The sequence below is a fragment of the Neoarius graeffei genome, chromosome 14 (assembly GCF_027579695.1).
Source record: "Neoarius graeffei isolate fNeoGra1 chromosome 14, fNeoGra1.pri, whole genome shotgun sequence".
Taxonomy (NCBI): Eukaryota; Metazoa; Chordata; class Actinopteri; order Siluriformes; family Ariidae; genus Neoarius; species Neoarius graeffei.
Window position 1 is genome coordinate 48,636,416 of NC_083582.1, and position 12,576 is coordinate 48,648,991.

The window sequence follows — 12,576 nt, forward strand, 5'->3', positions numbered from 1 at the left end:
AGACAGACACGGATGCGGGAAACGATAGGGCACCGTGGGTGTGGCGGGCTGGCTGGGGTGGAGCCGGCCCCCACCTCCACGGTGGGTGAATGGGGAGAGGACGAGGAACAGAAGGGGGGGAGAGAGAGAGAGAGGAGAAGAGGAAACATGTTGTCCTGCCATTGGAACAACTGCCAAATGGTCCTCTGCCAGCTCGATGGCCTGATCCAGTGATGCCGGGCGATGGCACTGGACCCACTCCGCAGTCCCCTCGGGCAGCCAGGCGATGAACTGCTCCAGTACCACCAGATCGACGATTCCTTCGGCGTCGCGGTTGTCAGCCCTCAGCCACCGCTGGCAGCAGTGTTGCCAGATACTGCTGATGTTTTCCAGCCCAAAATATGTTCAAAACCTGCCAAAATGCACTTAAAACCGCCCAATCTGGCAACACTGGCTGGCAGGCATCCTGGAGTTGCTGGCCAAACGCGAACGGCCGGCTGACCTCCTCTAGGCATAGAGCGCGGAAGCGCTGGCGTTGTTGTTCAGGGGTGCACCCCACACACTGGAGGATGGCCCAGCGCAGGTCTGCTTAGACCAGCCGGCTGTCGGCGGGGAGCTGTAGCGCGGCCAGCTGCGCCTCGCCCGTTATCAGGGGGAGGAGGTGCGCCGCGCGCTGTTCCACTGGCCAGCCCCAGGCCTCTGCTGCTTGCTCAAAGAGTGCTAGGAAGGCCTCGGGGTTGTCATGCGGGCCCATCTTCGTTAGGGTGAGGTGGGGAGGGCCCGCGGCGGTGGAGGTGGTGGACCCCGCCGACACGAGGAGGTGCCAGAACGCCTGACGATCTTCCTGGCAGGCCAGAACTGAGTTCCAAAAAAACTCTTTATTTTCCACTTTTTAGTGCAACGTTATTCTCCCAGCCACACACACAAGCAGGGCCGTAACCAGGATTTTTCAAATACCGAGGTCAAGCATGGCTGACAGCACCGAAGGGCCCCCCCGGCACAACTTAAATAAATAAATAACAAACCAAGGATAGATTTGGTGGTGGACACATTTATTTTAACAGTTCTACAACTGTGGCACCATAACTGTGGTGTTTTATCTGACATAAAAGTAGAAAGGTAGTGAACTCTTGAACTGAGTATACATACCTAAAGTACCAGTTAAAGTATTGGCATTATTTACATTGCAGCATACACATGACAGAAAGGGTGTGAACTGCTGAATTATAAGCTTTAGTATTACACCTTATAATAATAGTGTGTGTGTGTGTGTGAGAGAGAGAGAGAGAGAGAGAGAGAGAGAGAGAGTGTGTGAGTGACTGAGAGTTTGTGTGTTATTTGTGGGTGTCTGTATGTGTAGAGACATTCTGAGCAGTAATGTAAAGGCATCAGTCTATCTGGCTGTCTTGAATTGAGATCCATTTGCATGCATTCTCTGAAACATAGTGTTCTCACCATTGCCTGTAATGTAAGTTTGGCTCATAACACATTTACTTCAACAATTCTAAAACTGTGCCATCATAACTGTGGAGTTTTGTCTGACATAAAAGTCAAAACTGAACTGAACTGAGTGTATTGCTCAGCTACCTGAAGTATTGGCATTATCTACATTTCATTATCTTAAATTATATTAGAATGTAGGGCTATTAGTTCTGTGTGAAGACTGTATTAGAGAGAGTGTGTGAGAGTGTATTATTTGTGTGTGTGTCTGTGTGAGTGAGTGAGAGAGAAAGAGCGAGTTATGAGAGAAAGAGAGAGAGTTACTCAAACAAGCCCTTTTAGTCAGCCCTGCACAGGGCTGCCTGTGACAACGTAGTTTTGAATGTTTCTTGAAATACTAACTAAAATGTAATAGGCAATGACAATGAAACGTTTCCCCTTGGAAAGTTGGCATGACACCGCTGAACGGTCTGCCACTGCACTGACAATATTTTCTCACCTTCCCTCCTTCTCTTTCCCTGCTCTTCTGTTGGCTGTCCAAACCTTAATTTAGTTTGTTGCAACGTTTTCATTTTGCACTCAGGTAAAGCTCTATAATGCGATGTGACTATTAGCCTATGTTAGGTTAGGTAGGCATATGTGATAGAGCGTAGACTACACCCTGCCTGTTTTATCCAAAACCCAACTTCCCCGGCCGACACTAGTATAGGCTACGTCGCGTGACGCTGTGTTAGACACGGCAATGATAGAGATAGAGGCTGAGAGATTTCAGATGACATTAGACAAGTGTGAATTTTATTGGGGGGGAAATACAGATGACATGTGGATGCTGCGTTTTACATTGATCACTGCTCGAATTCAGCGTAGACCAATTTTAAATTTCTGAAAAAAATACCGAGGACATGACCTCGGTGTCCTCAATGGTAGTTACGGCCATGCACACAAGTTGCCTGATTGGGGAGAGAGCTCCCTTCCTCTGCTGTCCCTCTCCTCTTTATAGGGGATGGTCACTGGGAAAGACACACAAACACAGATTAACAGACATCAGGTGCAGTGATTCTGCCACTTACCTTCCCTGACTCCGCCCTCTGGTCACAGACCGGCGCTTGACCATGCCCCCGCTGCCACATGTATCTTGAAATAAGGCTAGTCAGCTGTGCAGAGGACTAAAAGGTTTTTTGATTGATTCCGTACAGTAAAGAAGAAAAAAAAAATTTAAATGCAATAATCAAAACATCGTCATGAACAACAGAATAGCGTAGCCACAAGGCAATAACATAATAATGTTCAGAAAAGATTAGGAAACAGTAAATAACTTATCAAATCCTAACCCTCTATATCACCGCTAATCAAACGTCACTTTCCGCCATAATAAAAATATATATAAAAGAAAACAAAAGCAACAAACAAAAAAGGTTTGTTAAATTAGAACAAATTTCCAAATAAGGAAGATACCTGATGACAAAGACGGCTGAACCTATAACTATGGAACCACAAACAGAAAGCACAAACGTATTTCAGTGACATCTCTGCAAGATATCAAGCCACCCTCAAAGACATACTGTAGCACTAAAATGTCCTTTCACAGTGACCACACACTCACACTCAGCAGGAACAAGCAGACACTTCCACTATTACATTCACACAGCTCTATCAAATGTGATGCCACTCTCCTGGACCAGTGCGTGATGAGGTGTTCAATCCAATGACCTGTAATGTCAAAGAGGGAGCAACATAAATGCATAAACAGGAGAATGCATCACCACTGGCCTCAGACAAGATGCTTTGTGGCCAAAAAAAAAAAAAAAAAGGGATTAAAGGGCAGCCTGGAACAAATTATATTGTCTGCATGAAAAGTGGAGTTCAATCTGGTGTAAAGTGGCAATTGAAAGGTGCACAACTCAGGTGCCATGTCCACTCCAGTAGGCTGGATAAGGTGCGACACAGAACGGTTCAATGATCACAAAGCTGCAAAGAAAATTCAATACTTTTGGTATCACATTTACACTTGTGATAACCAGACCAGGACAGGGAGGAGACAGGAACTTCATTATCCCACAGAGTAAACAGTATAAATATGCAGTCAGAGAGTTAGTGGACAGACTGAAAAGACACTTGGGACACGGAGATGGAGAGCATGAACCTATTACCCTCTTTCACATTTAAAACTGGGACATCAGCAGCATTTTGAATTTATTCAAAGGTATTTTCTGTGATAATATTACACAAAACTGAATATAATATTTTTAAACCAATCTCTAGACTTTTGAAACTAAAGCTCAAGCTTTAACTTATTCTACTGGCAGATAATTTTGTTTCTTTCTAGACATTAATGCTTAAAATTGGCATAATTATCTGCCAATAAAACAAGATTATTTCAACAGTGAAACGGTAGTCAACGATAATAAAAATGTCTAGAAATAGGTTTAATAATCTTATATTTGGCTTTTCACTTTGCACATTATGTCGTTATTTCACTGTGCTGTTGTCTGTAACTCTTTATGGCCATAAGCTTCATCAGATTAACTGTTGTTCAATCTCATTTGCATTTTCAATTTCATATACCTATGTATAATAAAGGGACAGTTAAAGGAGATACGCAGAACCTTTATTTTTAAATGCATTTCTGAGTGGATAGTATCTCCATCCTTGACTCTTGTATGCTGCACAAATGGGAATAAAAAATATATATTTTTGAGAGTTAAAATCGACCGCCCTGTGATGATCTGGCGACTTGTCCAGGGTGTACCTCGCCTTTCGCCCGTAGTCAGCTGGGATAGGCTCCAGCTTGCCTGCGACCCTGTGGAACAGGATAAAGCGGCTAGAGATGATGAGATGAGAAAATCGACCGCAAAGTTGGCATTCGAGCTGCCCCGCTGAGCCAGCCAGCCCTGAGTGCGTGACGTCACAGCGGTAGCCGGTTTTAAGGCCAAGGCCTTTGACAGCTATAGACCAAAGTCATATAAATAAAAATTTATGGTGAAAGTAAGAAATACCGTTACCGACTTGCTCAACTAAGACTGATTTGACTTCACTGATTGTGGGTTGACTCTCATTAAAACAGGATAAGTGTTATAATTTATGCAACATACATGTACATGCGGGCGGCACGGTGGCGTAGTGGTTAGCGCTGTCGCCTCACAGCAAGAAGGTCCTGGGTTCGAGCCCCGGGGCCGGCGAGGGCCTTTCCGTGTGGAGTTTGCATGTTCTCCCCGTGTCCGCGTGGGTTTCCTCCGGGTGCTCCGGTTTCCCCCACAGTCCAAAGACATGCAGGTTAGGTTAACTGGTGACTCTAAATTGACCGTAGGTGTGAATGTGAGTGTGAATGGTTGTCTGTGTCTATGTGTTAGCCCTGTGATGACCTGGCGACTTGTCCAGGGTGTACCCCGCCTTTCGCCCGTAGTCAGCTGGGATAGGCTCCAGCTTGCCTGCGACCCTGTAGAAGGATAAAGCGGCTAGAGATAATGAGATGAGATGAGACATGTACATGCATGCATTTTCACTGATAAAATGTAAAAGGCGAATTAAATAATCAGATGAACTGAGACAATCACATTCTGAAGAAAATTAAATAAATCTTATACTGGTAACTTAAATACACAATACAAGTTACATGTATTAATCTAAATGCAGGTAAACGAGTGTTGTTGTTTTTGTTGTTTTGTATCCAAATGAGAGTCACTTCTTACCCGTCTGTGTTCTTGCTTCTTGAAGGCCGATCTTGTGGCCAGTTTTGAAACAATCTGACTTTCAGTTGTTTGTTCAGTTCTCCATTCATTCGCTTCTTCCACGTAAGGGCGAGATATTGCTGCTGAGGCAAGCATATCCAGCGGAGAAATCAGACGGCTGGTCCACTCATTCTCCATTTTCTTCATACTGAGTACTCCGCCATTACTGCTTGGCTCAGGCAGTTACTAAAACACAGGACGGGACGGGATGTCACCGGCTTTAGCAACAACCGTGGGGAGGTCACTGCCCGAGCGATAATATATCATGTCCTGTCCCGTCCTGGGTTTTAGCAACAACCCTCAGCTCACACTCCGGGAGAACTGGTGCAACTGAACTTTCTTTCCTTTTCTTGTAGTTTTCTTTTCCTTTAATTGTTGGTACTGCACCCTCTTTCAATACGGGCTTATAGCCAACGCTCCTCAACAGATCAGAGGTCTCATATGAGTCTTCAGTAAAATGTGCAGAGCAGAGGAGAAACCACTTCGTAGGTGCCCAATGTGCCTGTGAACTTTTCGCAAAAAGCGTCCAAATGTTTGCAGTTTGAAAATTCTTGGGCCATGAATGCAACATAAATCCACCTTCTGTCGTGTTGCTGCACCCGCCAGCAACACATCTACGTGGCATGGCAATAAATTAGCTCAAAATGGAGGATCGGAGTTGCAGTCAGCTCTGTATTTTAGTATAGCGGAAATGGCGATGAGACCAACAGCCTTCCTGGGATGACATCACAGATGTCAAGGTCATTCACTCAGACCGCTACCTATATGAATCACTTTAATCGTAAAAATCACTATATTAGATTTATTGTTAACGCTTAAAACCATTCCTGTGCCATTCTTGAGGTCTCAAGGCATTTATAAACAAAAAGTGAGACCATGGTTCTATGTATCTCCTTTAAATAGACAAAGTTTTAAAAAAAACTGCAAAAAGCCACCTCAAAAAGTGCCAGTGTGACTCTCTTGATAAAGTATCAGTCTCTGTTTTGCTGCACTACAGTGCCTTATACAAGTTTTTACTTCCAATAATCTTTTCCACATTTGTAGCATTACAACCCGGAACTGAAATTGACTTCATTTTGATTATATGTAATGCAAAACTATTTACAAACCAGGACCATAAAAGCTACCACTTTTAATTTAGTTCTGGTACAATCAATCAATTGCTATCAACATTCATGCAGTTCGGTGAATAGAGTTCACCTGCATGCAATTAAAGTGTCACGTGCTCTCAATATAAATACACCAGTTCCTGTAAGGCATCAGAGCTTGTTCGAGAAGGTAGAGCACCTAAACAAACAAACAAACAAACAGGATCATGGTTTCATCACGCTTTAAGATTCAATGCTGGGACAAAAATCTGGGAAAATATAAATCATGCTTTGGTTATAAAAATATCCTCAGCTGATGACTCATTCAGAGTAATAACTTGTTTTCTGTTACTTAAAAAAAGTGGGCTGGAAATGTACTCATTTCTCCTCAGCTTTGTGTGTGTTGTATTTGCTTTCAGGCAGCACAAAGCTTACTGATATTCATGGAGGACACAAGTGCAACTAAAAAAAACAGAGATTCACTTTCACTCGCACTTTGCTGTTTGGAAGGTCTGGCATGTCCATTTTTTCAGACCAGATATGAGGCCTTCTCACTCAGAAATGAATGGCTATTTTTCCCCCCAGGACATTTATTTCATTCCCGTAAGGGTTTTTACAGGCTTTTAAGTTTTCTGTGGGTAGAAATATTTCTATAAATAAAATGGCTTTGCCCTGTGATGACCTGGCGACTTGTCCAGGGTGTACCCCGCCTTTCGCCTGTAGTCAGCTGGGATAGGCTCCAGCTTGCCTGCGACCCTGTAGAACAGGATAAAGCTGCTAGAGATGATGAGATGAGATGAGATGAGATGAGATGGCTTTAGAGTGTTTCCATTTTCTCAGAGTCTTCTCAAATGTATTCATTTTCTTAATCCTATCTTTTCTTAATGGCATTATGTGCTTTTGTTGTCTGTGTTATGTCTCAGTAACATGCATTTCTTGTCTTATCTTATAAAAGTTGCATCCTGTTTCTAGAATTTTTAATTTTGTTTCACAGTGATGCCATAGCTGTCTGGGAGGGGTGTCTACTACGAGAATACAATTTACCTTTGCATTGGGTGGTAAAGATGTAATTTCTTCTCTACCTGAGCCATGGTATCCAATCATAGGTATATTTATTAACGCATACACATTTAAAAAGATGCAGTGATTTTCTAGATATGACAGAAGAAGCTACTTGGCTCCCATTCATAATCCATAGATATAATGTGATGGAGGAGACATCAGTAACAATTGAAGTAAAATCGGACCTTCATGACATGTAGTCATTAAGTTTTCAGTTTCATCTCAGTCCAAAATCATGTGAATTGGCCGTGTGTGTGTGTGTGTGTGTGTGTGTGTGTGTGTGTGTGTGTGTGTGTGTGTGTGTGTGTGTGTGAATATGCATGCCGCCCTGCAATGGACTGGTATCCCATCTTGGGTGAATCCCACAACTTTGTGTCCAGTGTCATGGAGATTGACTTTGGCTCCACTGTGACCATGATAAAGCAGTTACTGTAGATGAAGGAATGAATCAGTGACAATATAAACTAGAAAAGCACTCGGAGAGCGCAGACCTCCGCCAAGAATCCTTTAAAAAAATCCGGGATCCAGAAGGTGATCCGGATCACCGCCAAAATTTAATGGATTGTTACTTGTACCCAGTCACACCTCTGGAAAAAATTTCAGAGCAATCCGTTCATAACTTTTTCCGTAATGTTGCTAACAGACAAACCAACAAACAAACCAACGCTACCGAAAACATAACCTCCTTGGCGGAGGTAATAACCTATTGGTGACATTCTGCACATCTCATAGAGCCATTGGAGATCCATTTAGAATATTGTTCGCAGATGAACATTTATGTTTTGGACAACAAATTTCTCCACAATTTCCTCTTTCTATCACAAAACTACAATCTGCTGACTTAAAATAAGAAGGAAACTGAACAACCATTAAAACTAAACTTCATAAAGTCTTCTTCAATTACGAAGTCATAGGGTATGACTAAGGTACATAACGACTTCAAATTCTCTCAAGGTTGTTGAACTTATTTTCACTACTTTTTTCTTTATTTTTATTTGCTACTTTTCTTTTTCATTTCCACATAACAATAAACTCAAACACTGGGTTCCATTTCAAAGTTAATTGAATGTTTCTGTCCTGGCATACTGTAAAAGCAATGGTGTAAAATGAAAAAAAGCCCAAGGACAAGATTTATTAGCAGTATGAATGGCTACAGACTGTTAACAATCTTTAAAAAGTGTTCTGAGGGTAACAAACACCCACAGCAAACAGCAGTAATTACTGAAAATGCCTGTTCAAACGCATGCATGCACATATGCAAAAGAAGGTATTCATGTGATTCTCGGTGCCTCTGGAGGTTAGAAGGAGTGAAATACTAGTCTGGCTAACGTGACAAAGCTCTACGAGCTATTGTAACAGGCCCTCGTGTTGCGTCACGCTTAGGATGGGCGGGCCCAGGCTAGTGAAATACAACTGCATATTTTCCAATGATGGCAGCCATGCAGTATACAAGATGGTCTGCTATAATACACTGTGAAAAGTAATTTAATCAACAGTTTATTCCAGTAATTCCTCCTGAGTGACTCATCATGCACTAACATTTGGCACTCAATAGTGTGATAAATATTTAGGAGAGATGGGGGAGACTGGGGACAGTTTGTATTCCCATAAATTAATTTCAACTAATAAGGTTTTAGATGACATCAGAGTTAAATGTTGCCCTTTAGCGTAACTGGCTTTCTTTGGAGCCATGAAACTGGACACTACAGCAAGGTATATGTGCAGTTAATTTGTTTTGTTCCTTAACTAAAACTTCTATTTTCTACTTCGCCTCCACCTCCATTCTCTGGTGTATTTTGTTGGGAATTAAAGTATGTAGCCTAGAGTTACCAGATATATATATTATTTACTAGCTGGGAGGTCCATATCGTGAAATACCGTGACCGAGGTCTTGAAAATACTGACCGAGGCCTCTGGGCTTCCTCCTCGGTATACAAGTGCACTTCCATGGCAGGAAAAAAACTACATTTTGCCGCCTATGTAGTCTTCTATTTATACAAAATTGAGTCATTCAGGATTCAGCCATGTTTTTGCTTGGCATTAGCAACAGTTACAGATTTTCGGCTTTCTCCTGAAATGTTTTCTTTTATTTTGTCTTCATCAGAGTAGTAAAACTTGCTTTTGCTGTGAACACTGTCATTATCACTATGCATGCTGTAAAATGAATGCTATTATACTGAGAAATGCGAAAATAAATGTTGACAAAAAATTGTTACTATGTTTGTTGTTGTTGTGAACGAGCAAGTCACCAAAGGTCCGTAACCAGGGTCCGTATCGTAGGATTCCGGACCGCTCATGAGCCAATCAGAGCGCACCATTTGATGGAAACCAGACCGCGAAAATATAGTGTTATTAAACTTATATTCTGGCGGGGGAAAAAAGTTTAAGAAGGTTTTTTGTTTTTGTTTGTTTGTTTTTTTTTTTTCCCCAAAATGGCCAGATGTGGTAAGTTAGGACTGTTCACTGTTGATCCATCCTGATGCCCTGTGTCTGGTCAGAGTCTTCTCACATCGCTCTTGTGGAGGACGGCCCCATATGGACAGTTGAAAGTCACACCTGGAGGACACTCTGGACACTTACAGTAATGCTTTTATGGCTGAGGACTACAGTTGACTTGCTAACTTTTGGACTGCAGTTGTCATAAACAGTTTTGCACTCAAGTTTCCATCAATGAAGAGTTATAACATCAACAAAACTGACTTCATGTTAAAACTGTAATGTTACAGTCATGTTGTCTGTTATCACCTAAATGAGGATGGGTTCCCTTTTGAGTCTGGTTCCTCTCGAGCCGTGGTAGCTGGTAGTCTTTCAAACAGGGGAGGCTGGTCGGTTACGATATTTCCAGATTTTAAAAGAAAAAAGAAAAAACACATCAATTTTGCCCATACTCTCTCTGATCTGGCTGATTGTTGGCAGGGTCACAAACTGTGAAATAACAGGTTCCTTTGGCCCATTAGCCTACTGTCCAATATACATGATGGTGGTGTTGGGGGGGGTATATTTTAACATTTTATATTTTAAAATTGTGGCATGTTGTTTAAAAATTGATCATTATTGAAAGCAGCTCTTTGTCAGGAACCTCAGCAGTAACAGCAGAGTGTTCTGGAATAGGCACAAGCACTGACCTTGGGGAGCCAAACATAGAGCTGGGTGCCACACATTTCATTCAATGACACTTTCCCTATATTTTACTTATTTTGACTGAGAAATGTTTTATTGACAATTTTGATAACCCTTCACTTTTAATCCAGGTCTGTAGTGTGAAATATTCTTGGCTGTGTTTTTGTTTAAAAATGTTTTCCAAATTGTAGCTGTGTTTAATTCATATCCAGAAAAATATATCTTCCAATATAATATACTCAGCATAAACATTTTAAATAGATTTTATATTTTTGGTCCATCCATGACATATTACTAAAGTAACTTATTTACTGTTGTTGATGTGGGTCACTTGCTGTTAGCCAATTCACTTTCTCGTACCAGGAGAGCTGAAAGGAACGAGTATTATTCTCTGCCTTTTTCACCAAGTCATTTTGAGGCGTTGGTCTACCCTGCTCTTTAATTTTAATTTTTTCCTCGAAAGGAAGACTGGCAAATGGCTTCGCCAAAATTAAATCAGCAATGCTTGGCATCCGTGCGCAGCTTTCTTGCTAGCTGACTAGCCCCCTCAAGTTCAAGTTCAGTCACTCAAATAAACAAAATTTCTGGAACTAAGATAGCAAACTTGACAACACTATATTTATACTTTATTTACAATGAAAATATATACAAACTAAAAAAGCTGGTAGAAACCGTATGTAATGAATGAAATCGAAATGTAAGCTGATCTCTTACAATACACCACACCACTTGCGAATCCGCATGGGACGGAACTGAAATTCACCGCTGCCTGTCTATAGTTGAAACGACCTGTCAATCAAAGAAAATATCCGGCCGCTTTCACCAATCACCAGTCTCCTCCCGGAAAGCTTTGCCATGTCCCTCCCACTGTGAGGCTGGGAGTCCGTGGGGCGGGCGTTTTCGCAGTATTTGTCCAATAACCGTCTTGCATTTTGATATTGAAAAGCGCATAGCTCCCAAATGCCATTGAAGTGCACTGAGGCTGGGCTGCATCGTGTTGTCACGAGGGGGAAAAACTCACGCACACATTAGGCGAACTGGGGAAAGTAATAACGGAATGATTTCACACGGTAGTTGGGTTGAGCACATATATTTCTATGATTCTGGATCTGAAATAGCAATGTTATAAGGTCGGCTATAACATAAGCCTAGCGCAATTCATCCTACACGATGTTCGTCATTTTTAGAGGAGGCTGAGCCTCCCTCGTTGTCTTAGAGCAATCGCCCGTGCTCTCAAGGTTTCTTCCTCATGTCGTCTGAGGGAGTTTTTCCTTGCCACCGTTGCCACAGGCTTGCTCATTGGGGATAGATTAGGGATAAAATTAGCTCATGTTTAAAGTCTTTCAAATTCTGTAAAGCTGGTTTGTGACAATGTCTATTGTTAAAAGCGCTATAGAAATAAACTTGACTTGACTGTTCATGCTACAGATTTTTTCTTGTGGTTTGCAAACATAAAATTGTTAATTTTTTTGTTATAAATCTGGGATTGCAGCTGCATGAGAATTAAGCTTATTTCATTCCTTCTTGAGAACGGAACTGTTTTGTCTAGTCAGTTTACCCACACCTCGCTTTTTCTATACCTGTACCAGCACTGTGTGTTCATACAGTTCAAATCAAATCAAGTTTATTTGTACAGCGCTTTTAACAATAAACATTGTCGCAAAGCAGCTTTACAGAATTTGAACGACTTAAAACATGAGCTAATTTTATCCCTAATCTATCCCCAATGAGCAAGCCTGTGGCGACGGTGGCAAGGAAAAACTCCCTCAGACGACATGAGGAAGAAACCTCGAGAGGAACCAGACTCAAAAGGGAACCCATCCTCATTTGGGCAACAACAGACAGCCTGACTATAATATTAACAGTTTTAACAGGTATAACCCTCAACTGTCCTCATGGGGCCGTCCTTCACAGGAGTGGGGCGATAAAACTCCGACCAGACACAGGGCACCAGGATGGATCAAGCAGGTCCGAGGGGCAGAAGAGGCCAGCATCTCAATCCCAGGATCAACATGTAACTCAGAGGGACAGATGGGGGGGGGAGAGAGAGAGAGAAAGAAAACATGTTGTTAGGTATGCCCTAAAAATGACAAGTATTAAATCTGTGTGGTAGGCTCGCAGAGACGAGAGTCTTTACATCAGGCATGACACACAATGGC

At 42.1% G+C, this 12,576-nt stretch overlaps 1 protein-coding gene across 1 annotated transcript in view; it reads left to right on the forward strand.

Annotated features, from left to right (window-relative positions):
* The first annotated feature begins 3,533 nt into the window (after positions 1 to 3,533).
* The window catches only part of LOC132897756 (urotensin-2 receptor), a 137,408-nt gene continuing 128,365 nt past the window's right edge, over positions 3,534 to 12,576 (forward strand). Inside the window, exon 1 of the mRNA XM_060938986.1 lies at positions 3,534 to 3,622. The gene's annotated coding sequence lies outside the window, so the exon portion shown is untranslated. The remainder of the gene's footprint in view (positions 3,623 to 12,576) is intronic.